A 12,229-nucleotide genomic window follows, 5' to 3' on the forward strand; every position below is an offset into this window, starting at 1 on the left:
TTTAATTGAATATTACTTTCAATTCAATTAGGCGTTTTGACCAGCGTGAGCTATATGGACCTATGTTTGTATAGAAAGATCTTGAATTATTATTGATAGGTCCAGACGGACTATTAATATAAATCCAGGGTTGTCACAGTTGGTATCAGAGCCCGTGATCCTTATGAACATGTGGCGTTGTGAGGCACACTTACTCTAGGCACTTAGGTTTTTGTTCAATTCTTACGTTTAACGTAATAATTATTTTTTATTCCTTTCTCGTAGTAGAATGGATGTTGATTTCTTGTTTTTCTTTTTCCCTTCCCTTGTGTTACTAGTTATGTCAGGAAGAAGGGGAACCAGAAATGCGAGGAATAATCAAGGTAATGGGAATGGGGAAGCTCCAAATTTTGTGGAGATGATGAGGTTGATGACTAAGGAAATAACAAACCAGACTGTTGTCCTTATGGCTTTCATGCAGAACCATAATGGGAATCATAATGCGCATCCTCCTCGGCCACCAGATGGGAATGTTGATGATCATATCCAACAAGGTGATGGAGCCCAATCAGCATGGCTAAACCTGCTGGAGAAGTTCGTAAGCTTGAAACCACCCAGCTTTGAGGGATCAAACGATCCACTAGTTGTGGACAAGTGGAAGGAGGATATCGAGAAAATATTTGTAGCTATGAGATGTACTCCTGTACAAAGACAACGAATAGCGGTTTTCCAATTGTCTGGTGAAGCGAGAAATTGGTGGAAGAATGCTTCTGTAGGACTGGATGAAAATACTCTTACCTAAGCTGCATTTTGTGAGAGGTTTGATACAAGGTATTTCCCTGCAATCGTGAGACACAAGAAGATTAAGGAGTTTGTTGATTTGGAACAAGTGAAGCCTATGCTCGTGGATGATTACCTCGACATGTATATCTCCTTGCAACGTTTTGCACATTTCATGGTACCCGATGAAGACAAGTCAGCTCGGAAGTTTGAGAATGTTTTAGGGGACCATGTTCGGAGCAAGGTAATTAGCCACTGTTTTCCTACTTTTCAACAATTTGTGGACAGTGCTAGAGCTACTGAGGCTGATTGGTTAAGGCACAAAGAAATTAGGGAAATTTCTAAGGAAGCAAAGCAAAAGGCTTTCAATAACTCCAAGCAAGGGAACAATTACCAAAACCAAATAAATGGGAACAAGGTAAATGGAGATTTTCGAAGTGATAGAAATAACTCAGGTGGCTGGAAGAGACAAAGGTCTGATTTTGTTAGCAACACAAAGAATGGAACTGTTAATGCCGCACCTTTTCCTTTTTACTGCTACAATTGTTGGGATGCTGGCCACAAGAGTTTTGAGTGCACTAATCCGAGGCGTCAATGACCTAAGACATTATGCGACAACCAAGGACAAGCCAAGGACGCTCGAGCTCAGCAGCAAAATTCTCAAAATCAAATCAATGGACAGAACATAACCAATTCCAACCAAGGCAGATTTCACGCCTTAGTGCCACGACAAGAACAAGTACCTTATGGAGTTGTGGAAGGTATGTTTCTTATCCAAGACAAGCTTGGTAGAATTCTGTTTAATTTTGGTGCGAGCCACTCTTTTATTTCTGCTGCTTTTGTGCGTGATTTATCTATTGAGGTCATACCATGTGAAACCCCTTTGTCAGTAATGTCACCTTTAGGAAAAACTACTTTGATTGATCGCATAGTTAGGGGATGTAATGTAGAGCTTGGGAGTTTAGACTTTCCTACTGATTTGTATATGCTAGATATGGTTGGTTTTGATGTCATTTTGGGAATAGATTGGTTGTCAGCTTATCATGCAGTGCTAGATTATCAAGGTAAATCCGTAGTATTCTCAATACCGGAGAACCAAGGCTTCTTTGTTGTTACTACTGCAAAGGAGGCTCCTCCTAAAGCTTACTTTTGTGGTTTACTTGATGAAGATTGTTATCTTGAGAATGTCCCTTTAAACTCAATCCCGGTAGTAGCAGAATTTGGGGATGTTTTTGCAGAGATTCCAGGATTGCCACCGCATAGGGAGGTTGAGTTTTGTATAGAATTGGTACCGGGTACTTCACCAATTGCCAAGGCACCCTACCGTATGGCTCCTATTGAAATGCGTGAACTTAAAGAACAAATTCAGCAATTGATGAACCAATGGTTTATACGTCGCAGTACTTCTCCATGGGGAGCACCGGTATTGTTTGTGAAGAAGAAGGATGGTTCACTTCGTTTGTGCATCGATTATCGAGAGTTGAATAAAGCTACAGTTAGAAATAAGTACCCACTTCCTCAGATTGATGACTTATTTGATCAGTTAAGGGGAGCATGTTGGTTTAGTAAAATTTACCTTAGGACTGGTTATCATCAGTTGAGAGTTAGGGACAAGGATGTATCTAAAACAGCATTTCTGTCGAGATATGGTTCGTAGGAGTTCTTAGTTATGCCTTTCAGTCTGACTAACGCGCCAGCAGTATTTATGGATTTGATGAACAGAGTGTTTAAAGATTTTCTTGATAAGTTTGTCATTGTTTTCATTGATGACATATTAATTTACTCGTCTAGCCGTGAAGAACATGCCAAACATCTACAAATAGTATTACAAACTCTTTGTGAGCATCAGTTGTACGCTGAATTCTCCAAGTGCGAATTTTGGCAACAAGAAGTTCAGTTCCTTGGACATGTTATTTCAAAGGAGGGTGTAGCTGTGGATCCTCACAAGGTTACAACAGTGTTGAATTGGAAACAACCCACATCTGTAACTGAAGTGCGAAGCTTTCTAGGATTGGTTGGTTATTATCGCCGGTTTATTCAAGGTTTTTCAAGCATAGCAGGTCCGTTAACTAATTTGACCAAGAAAGGAGTCCCCTTTGTTTGGAAAGAAGAGTGTGAGCAAGCATTTCAGACATTAAAAGAGAAACTGACTACAACCTCTGTTTTGACGCTTCCTCACGCTGATGGTGGTGGTCTAACGGTGTATATAGATGCTTCTCACCAAGGTTTGGGATGTGTTCTTATGCAAGATGGTAAAGTTGTAGCGTATGCTTCTCGACAGCTGCGCCTATATGAGAAAAACTATCCTACACACTATTTGGAGTTAGAAGCAATAGTGTTTGCCTTGAAAGCTTGGAGACATTACTTGCTAGGAGAGAAATTTGAGTTATTTTCTAATCACAAGAGCCTGAAATATTTGTTCACTCAAAAAGAATTGAATATGAGACAATCAAGGTGGATGGAGTTGCTAAAGGATTATGAATTTTCACTTGAGTATCACCCGGGCAAAGATAATGTCGTTGCTGATGCGCTAAGTAGGAAACCACGAGGGGTTGTTTCTCTTCTCATGTCTCTTGAGTGGAAGATGTTGCAAGAGGTGGCAGAAGCAGACTTTGTTTTGTCCTCTGAAAATTCTAAACCAACACTTATAGGGCGTTTATTGGTACAGCCAAATCTGATTGAGATAATCATTTATGATCAAGCAAATGATCCATGGTGAAAATAGAAATTTGAAGATATGAGTACTAGTGTTAACCCCGAGATTTTTGTAGGTTCTGATGGGGGGTTAAGGTTCATGGGAAGGTTATGTGTACCGGAAGATGATGATCTGCGACGCAACATCTTAGACGAAGCCCATCGTAGTAAGTACACGGTACATACTGGAAGTTCAAAAATGTATTGCGACCTGAAACGACACTTTTGGTGGACGGAAATGAAGATTGATATTGCTACTCATGTCTGAAAGTGTCTGACCTGTCAACAAGTGAATATTGAACACCAAAGACCAGGCGACATGTTGCAATAGTTGCTTATTCCAACCTGGAAGTGGGAAGATATATCCATGGACTTCATAGTTGAGTTACCTAGATCAAAGACTGGTCATGACTCGATTTTGGTAGTGGTAGATAGTTTAACAAAATCAACTCATTTCATTCCTGTAAAGACGACTTACACTACAGACAAGCTAGCACAATTATATGTTGGTAACATAGTCGCATTGCATGGAGTACCAACATCCATTGTGTCTGACAGAGATTCACATTTTACCTCGAGGTTTTGGAGTAGTTTCCAAAAGGCTTTAGGTTCATAATTAAGATTAAGTACTGCTTTTCACCCGCAAACGGACGGTCAAACCGAGAGAGTGAATCAAGTCTTAGAAGATATGTTAAGAGCATGTGTTTTGGATTTCAAGGGTAGCTGGGAGGACTATCTGAAACTTATTGAGTTTTCATATAATAACAGCTACCATTCAAGTATTGGCATGGCACCTTTCGAGGCATTATACGGTAGACCTTGTCGATCACCGGTGTATTGGGAAGAAGTTGGTCAAAGTAGTTTGTATGTACCAAAGATTGTTCAAGAGACCACTGATAAAGTTGCTTTAATACGTCTACGACTCCAAACAGCTCAAAGTCGCCAAAAATGTTATGCGGACAAAAAAAGAAGGCATGTGGAGTTTGTTGTTGATCATGTTTTGTTGAAGGTTTCGCCCATGAAGGGCGTGATGTGATTTGTAAAAAAGGGTAAATTTCCTCCAAGGTACGTTGGACCGTTTCCTATCATTGAACGTGTTGGTGCAGTGGCTTATCGATTAGCCCTTCCAGAGCACTTGTCATCAGTTCACAATGTTTTTCACATTTCAATGTTAAGGAAACACTTGAGGGATGAAGCACAAACTCAGTTGATAGACTTCAAGGATCTTAAAGTCCAACAAGATGGTTCTTATATAGAGAAACCTCACTGCATCATCGATAAGAAGGTACATCAACTAAGGAACAAGTATATCGTCATGGTTAAAGTGCAACTGGATCACCACAATCCAAATGAAGCAACCTGGGAGCGAGAGGAAGATATGCGTGCTAAATATCATGCATTGTTTGACAGCGAGGTAAGTTGATTTCAAGGACGAAATCATTTCCTTAGGGGGGGGAATGTCATAACCTCAAATTCTTTAATTGTTTAATTGTTTGGTTGCCTTTCTATTAGTCTTATAGTTAGATAATGGGCTGCCCTTGTTAAGTTAGCTGGGTGTAGTTAAAAACTATGTTAGAGAATAAAAATAAAAACCTAGATTTAAGTTTCCTGAGTTAGAGAACAGAAAATTGAGTTTCTTGTCAAAAAAAAAGAACTTTGCGGCGTGAAGAGAAGTTGCAGCTGGAACTAAAGGATTTCTAGGGTTACACAAGTCCAAAGGCAAGTTTATTATTGCTTTATCATATATTATTGATAATGCATAGTTTTCAATTGTTGAGTCTCATGAAATCTTAAGGTTAAGAAGCTAAGAAACTAGGGTAATTTCGAATTAGGTATTTCTTGACACCAAAAACTATAGATGTTGTTTGTATATTAGTTTTAAATCAAACCATTGGATCTCTGTGATTTTCATATATGTTGTGTTTCACTGTATTATGAAACCTATGTTTAATTATTAGCACGATCGGAGATGGAGTTGTGATGAAAACAACCAGGTTCAGATTACATTGCTATAGATTTCAGATCACTGTGCAGCGATAGAAACCCATGAAATTAGATGTTTTACAGTGTATAATGACCTGAATTTTTAATGGGAGTAACCCGTTTAGTCTATGAGGTTGCTGTAAAAATGTCACTTGGAAGTACCCCAACGAACTGAGTTTCAGGTGAACTTGTAGAAATTCAGTTTGAGATGAACTTATAGAATCAGTGGTAAATTAGGTTCTAACCGTTACTTTTCTATGGAAGTATGATACAATGCCTGTGATATATCTATGAATATGTGGTATGAATTTCTTTTGGATCAGATTTGTATTCATGAAGAATGTAACAGGTCAAGTTGTATGTGTCGTCATAAACCAGCTGGGGTAGTTTCTGAACTATTGTGTACTGAGATAGTTTGTATGGATTGTGTTACTTTTATGAGTCCTAATGTTTCATTGAGGTGTATGTGCTGGTTCTATACTTTATGAATGGTCTTAGTGTATGGGGTGATGTTTGATTAGGATTCAAATCCTTATGCAATGATTTCTGAATTTATGTTTGAATCTACTTACTAAGCGAGCAGGGCCTCGTCTATTCAAATAGTATGAGTGCACCGGTGGGTAGTAGATGATATGGATAAACCAAGAGTTCAGAGTCACAATAGCATATAGCTTGTGAACACCGGTGGGCGCTGGATTAAATGTAAATATCCTTATTCTTGAATGTGTATGTTCTTTTGTGAATCGCCGAAGGTAAGTGGCATCATTACTTGGGTGGAATGCTAAACCTCTCCTCTGCTTTTTTGGTTGTAGTTAAAACTTATAGGCTACCCCTTTTATTTTTGTATCTTATATGCTATCGGTATATATGGTGGAATGAGAATGAACTTGCAATTATCAAGGCTCTGACCTTGTGTTGATTTTCCATTTCAGGAAGTAGAGTAAACAAGTGATTTAGTCGCAAAGTTGCTCGTGGGGTCGCTGCAGTTGTAGGAATAAGTAGGATCTCTTCTTTGCAGTGGCTTTCTTTTTTTAGATTTTGTTTTCTTTTCCTTTTTTTTCAATAAGGTTTATCAGAGAGAGACACTGGGGGGCTAGACACCATACTGAGTTTATTTTGAGCCTTAATTCTTTTCGAACATAGTTATGTCGAAACTTTTTAGTATTTATTTCTCAGTTCATTTGAACATCTAGTCCAGTTAGGTACTTATTATTATGAAAAAGATGTTTTCTTGCAATATTGTTTTTAATTGAATATTACTTTCAATTCAATTAGACGTTTTGACCAGTGTGAGCTATATGGACCTATGTTTGTATGGAAAGATCTTGAATTATTATTGATAGGGCCGGATGGACTATTAATATAAATCCAGGGTTGTCACAGTTGGTATCAGAGCCCGTGATCCTTATGGACATGTGGTGTTGTGATGCACACTTACTCTAGACACTTAGGTTTTTGTTCAATTCTTATGTTTAACGTAATAATTATTTTTGATTCCTTTCTCTTAGTAGAATGAATGTTGATTTCTTGTTTTTCTTTTTCCCTTCCCTTGTGTTACTAGTTATGTCAGGAAGAAGGGGACCAGAAATGCGAGGAATAATCAAGTTAATGGGAATGGGGAAGCTCCAAATTTTGTGGAGATGATGAGGTTGATGACTAAGGAAATAACAAACCAGACTGCTGTCCTTATGGCTTTCATGCAGAACCATAATGGGAATCATAATGCGCCTCCTCCTCCGCCACCAGATGGGAATGTTGATGATCATATCCAACAAGGTGATGGAGCCCAAGCAGCATGGCTGAACCTGCTGGAGAAGTTCGTAAGGTTGAAACTACCCATCTTTGAGGGATCAACCGATCCACTAGTTGTGGACAAGTGGAAGGAGTATATCGAGAAAATATTTGTAGCTATGAGATGTACTCCTGTACAAAGACAACAACTAGCGGTTTTCCAATTGTCTGGTGAAGCGAGAAATTGGTGGAAGAATGCTTTTGTACGACTGGATGAAAATACTCTTACCTACGCTGCATTTTGTGAGAGGTTTGATACAAGGTATTTCCCTGCAATTGTGAGACACAAGAAGATTAAGGAGTTTGTTGATTTGGAACAAGTGAAGCCTATGCTCGTGGATGATTACCTCGACAAGTATATCTCCTTGCAACATTTTGCACATTTCATGGTACCCGATGAAGACAAGTCATCTCGGAAGTTTGAGAATGGTTTAGGGGACCATGTTCGGAGCAAGGTAATTAGCCACTGTTTTCCTACTTTTCAACAATTTGTGGCCAGTGCTAGAGCTACTAAGGCTGATTGGTTAAGGCACAGAGAAATTAGGGAAATTTCTAAGGAAGCAAAGCAAAAGGCTTTCAATAACTCCAAGCAAGGGAAAAATTACCAGAATGTCCCTTTAAACTCAATCTCGGTAGTAGCAGAATTTGGGGATGTTTTTGCAGAGATTCCAGGGTTGCCACCGCATAGGGAGGTTGAGTTTTGTATAGAATTGGTACCGGGTACTTCACCAATTGCCAAGGCACCCTACCGTATGGCTCCTATTGAAATGCGTGAACTTAAAGAACAAATTCAGCAATTGATGGACCAAGGGTTTATACGTCGCACTACTTCTCCATGGGGAGCACCGGTATTGTTTGTGAAGAATAAGGATGGTTCACTTCGTTTGTACATCGATTATCGAGAGGTGAATAAAGATACAGTTAGAAATAAGTACCCACTTCCTCAGATTGATGACTTATTTGATCAGTTAAGGGGAGCATGTTGGTTTAGTAAAATTGACCTTAGGACTGGTTACCATCAGTTGAGATTTAGGGACAAGGATGTATCTAAAAAAGCATTTCTGTCGAGATATGGTTCGTAGGAGTTCTTAGTTATGCCTTTCGGTCTGACTAACGCGCCAGCAGTATTTATGGATTTGATGAACAGAGTGTTTAAAGATTTTCTTGATAAGTTTGTCATCGTTTTCATTGATGACATATTAATTTACTCGTCTAGCCGTGAAGAACATGCCAAACATCTACAAATAGTATTACAAACTCTTCGTGAGCATCAGCTGTACGCTGAATTCTCCAAGTGCGAATTTTGGCAACAAGAAGTTCAGTTCCTTGGACATGTTATTTCAAAGGAGGGTGTAGCTGTGGATCCTCACAAGGTTACAACAGTGTTGAATTGGAAACAACCCACATCTGTAACTGAAGTGCGAAGCTTTATAGGATTGGCGGGTTATTATCGCCGGTTTATTCAAGGTTTTTCAAGCATAGCAGGTCTGTTAACTAATTTGACCAATAAAGGAGTCCCTTTTGTTTGGAAAGAAGAGTGTGAGCAAGCATTTCAGACATTAAAAGAGAAACTGACTACATCCCCTGTTTTGAACATTGGTCTTTGGTACCGTTCAAAGTGATTTCTCTTGTATTCAATTAGACTCGCAGATTTATATTTGCTTGAGAAAGCATTGAATCAAGAAAGTGAGATATAACTCTTTGATATACTTTATTAAGATTGAGTCTAGTTGATTCTCTTGAAAGTATATTGGAGTTTGTCCATACAGATTGCTAAGCGAAATATTGGGTGTGGTTGTTGTACCCCCACTTTTTCAATTGATATCAGAGCAGGCAAAAACATTCAAGACCTTATAAGTCTGTGTTTGTAGCGATCTGACTCTACGGACAGAGGTGCTATCTCTATCAACGTACCACCAGTCTTCGATGGCTCTAATTACTTATGGTGGAAAATTGTTATGCGAGCTTTTCTTCAAGCACGTGATTTTCAATCATGGGTATATGTTGTTAATGGTTATGATGCTCTCGTTGTGGCAGTTGGAAATGTAAACGTTCCCAAGGATATTGGTGAATACATCCCTGCCGAGATACTTGCTGCAAAGCAAAATTCCGACGGTTTGAATGCCATCATACATGCCATTACCCCTAATCTTCATCACCATGTGTCAAATTGCACTAAGTCTAAAGAAGCGTGGGATATATTAGAAACCGTATTCGAAGGTAATACTAGTGAAAAGGAGCTAGGCTTCAAAACCTTAATTTCGATTGGGAAAACCTTCGTATGACAGATGAAGAAACATTTGATGAGTTTAATCACAAAGTGTCTGAAATTGTTAATGCATCTTTTGCATTAGGTAAGACTATTCCTGAAAAGGACACTGTGATGAAAATTCTCAGATCACTGCCATCTAGATACGATTCTAAAAAGCATGCCATCGTTGAGGGAAATAACCTAGATAATCTCTCTAGAAATACGCTGGTTGGGAAGCTTAAGATCTTTCACTACACCATTTTTCCGGAATAGCAACAGCTGGATGCATTTGCAAAAGGGACTTGCAATAGCAGTGAGCCGTATATTTTTTGCAACAGCTCATAAGCCGTTGCGAATTTTTCGCAACGGTTTTCCCTTCACCCAATTGTTTCTCGGCTTTGCAACAGTTTTGGCTGTTGCGAAAAGGTTTAGCAACTGTTGGCTGCTGCTGCTATATTATTGTCGCAACAGCTTGAAGCAGTTGCGAAATTTAGAACCAATAAAACCTAGAACGACTGAACTTAGCCGGACCGGAATTTATTATTCTGGTTCTAAATTTAGCAACGGTTTCTGGTAGTTGATAAATTTTTGCAAAATGAAAAGAAAAGTCAAGTCAGCTTGTCGTTGACTTAGTCAAGAGTTCCCTGTAAATTTCCAGGCCAAATCCAGCTGAGAGACACATTGAATGCGCACTAAACAACGTCTTCCATTTGAACAATATATTCAGGCCAATAACATACAATCAATACCCAATGAAGTTCAGTTTCTAAATAATGAGAAGATGATAACTTTCAGGAGACATTTCTTAAGTTTCTGAAGAATGATAACCAAAAGATAGAAAATAGTGTATTTCCCAAGTTCAGTTATGAGTTCAAATTCACATACACCACGACAGTACCTTGACTTTGGGTAAGGCTTGTTCTTAATCTCCCTGTAACACCTAGCAGGTCCTGCAATATTTAACCAATGCAACAAGTATAAGAAAAAAGACTCAAACCCTATGCAGTGAAGATAACAGAACTGAAAGCAAACAACCACATTAGATCTGACAAAGGTAATCGGCTCCCAGTCACTAGGGAATCACATCTGAACAGACAGGGATATACAATTAGATTAAAGATATTCATGTGAACATAGCATGCTTCTCTTAAAGGCTGTGCAACCTAGAATCAGAAAGTAGGGGGCACATTTAAGCTGGTCAACATAGTAACTACAGAAGACTATGGAACCAGCACAAATAATCCTCCAGTGTTCACTAGGTGAACTTAAGTTAACATATGAGGTTTCAGGAAATAAATTTAAGTGACCAGCTGAACCAACTCCATGACCAGATGAACACACCTGAGCATGTGAACTAGTCGAGGCAACATATGATGCTGGCATTGCAGATTGCGAGTTTAGATTCGATCCCATGCGAACCCTGCATTATAAAAAAGGGAACAATGGTTTATAAATGCGCAGTAATAAAAACGTTGAGATGTATCGTTGTCTAAACAGTCAACTCCTCATATATGAGTCTTTACAATTTCTCACTAAGATTATTGACACTTCATCCATACAAACAACAAGCATGCTTCAAAAAAAAAAAAAAAACCCAAAACAAGAAGCATAAACCAAATGACGACTGATTGTACCAGATGCAAAACAAAACAAAAACCATTTGTGGGGTACATAGTCACAACAATTGAAGTACCTGGAAGCTGGACAACCAAGCGTTCCAGCGATGACTTCTGACCTCTCCAACATTACTTGGTGCAACCAAGCATTCCAGCGATGACAAGCGCTTCACTAAGAAGAGGAGCCGACCCACCTGGAATCTATTTCAATTAGTACATGGACAATTGATCAGACACAATAAAGATCACAGAGTAACATTCAAAAAAACGGAAAACATCCATATTTTGCATACAAGCAATCCATCACTGCTTCCTCATAGCAGAACTTAAAGCATATCTCACTTTCATATGCAGAACAAAAGAATACACAAGGTATCAAATGGAGCAGTGATTATCAAGGTATAGAAAGCTTGATTCTTATCCAATTATACTGATAACTTAGAAATGATCACAAGATTCACAACAAAACTTCTAATTATATGCAACTATTGGATTCAAATTCACAACAATTTCAAGAATGGGGTCAAGAAAAGGTCAATCACCTCTATTAAGGGTGTGGATCCAGAGACACTCAAGAACTCCACGATGTGCATCCAGAGTTGCACCCTGTCTTCCCCCTTAAGTCTACCAACTTTAAAACCTGAGCCAGTGCCTCTCTTGAACCAGCAATGATTACTTCTTGCTCAAACATCTACATTGAAAATAACCAACACGTCACTGAAGTGTTTCACTTACTAAGTGTCATCATCAGAAGGGCGGTACATAGAATCAACTCACTTCACATTAATGATGAAATATATCAATAGGATGACAAGAACTTAATCTTATAGAACACCAAAACCAATTGTTATCTGGACCAGTAGAGATAAAACGAAATGTTTGCAAGACATCCTCAACTGAGGAGACCACTTATACTTAATTGGCACCTGCAACCAGTTGAAAGAAACAACGTGGACATCACAAAATCACCGAGACACAGGTTTATATGCATGGCTCTCTGCTTAACCAAAAATGACCCTAACTGCGGAACAAATTCTTCTTACAGATACAGATTGCTCGAAACATGTTTGATTTACTGACAACCTTCCAATCACACTAACATTCTATGCCTCGGTTACAACTATACATATTTTCA

General features: G+C 38.8%; 1 long non-coding RNA gene across 2 annotated transcripts; it reads right to left on the reverse strand.

Annotated features, from left to right (window-relative positions):
- Positions 1 to 10,208: 10,208 nt before the first annotated feature.
- On the reverse strand, positions 10,209 to 11,777 carry LOC113353933. 2 transcript variants are annotated; one of them, XR_003361617.1, is made up of 4 exons: positions 11,637 to 11,777; positions 11,172 to 11,295; positions 10,820 to 10,898; positions 10,209 to 10,428 (listed from the first exon to the last, which is right to left on the reverse strand). It is a non-coding gene; the product is annotated as an uncharacterized LOC113353933 (long non-coding RNA). The 2 variants fall into 2 exon arrangements; XR_003361616.1 differs by having other exon boundaries at positions 11,172 to 11,288; positions 11,637 to 11,718.
- Positions 11,778 to 12,229: the final 452 nt, after the last annotated feature.

This window comes from Papaver somniferum, chromosome 2 (assembly GCF_003573695.1).
Source record: "Papaver somniferum cultivar HN1 chromosome 2, ASM357369v1, whole genome shotgun sequence".
Taxonomy (NCBI): domain Eukaryota; kingdom Viridiplantae; phylum Streptophyta; class Magnoliopsida; order Ranunculales; family Papaveraceae; genus Papaver; species Papaver somniferum.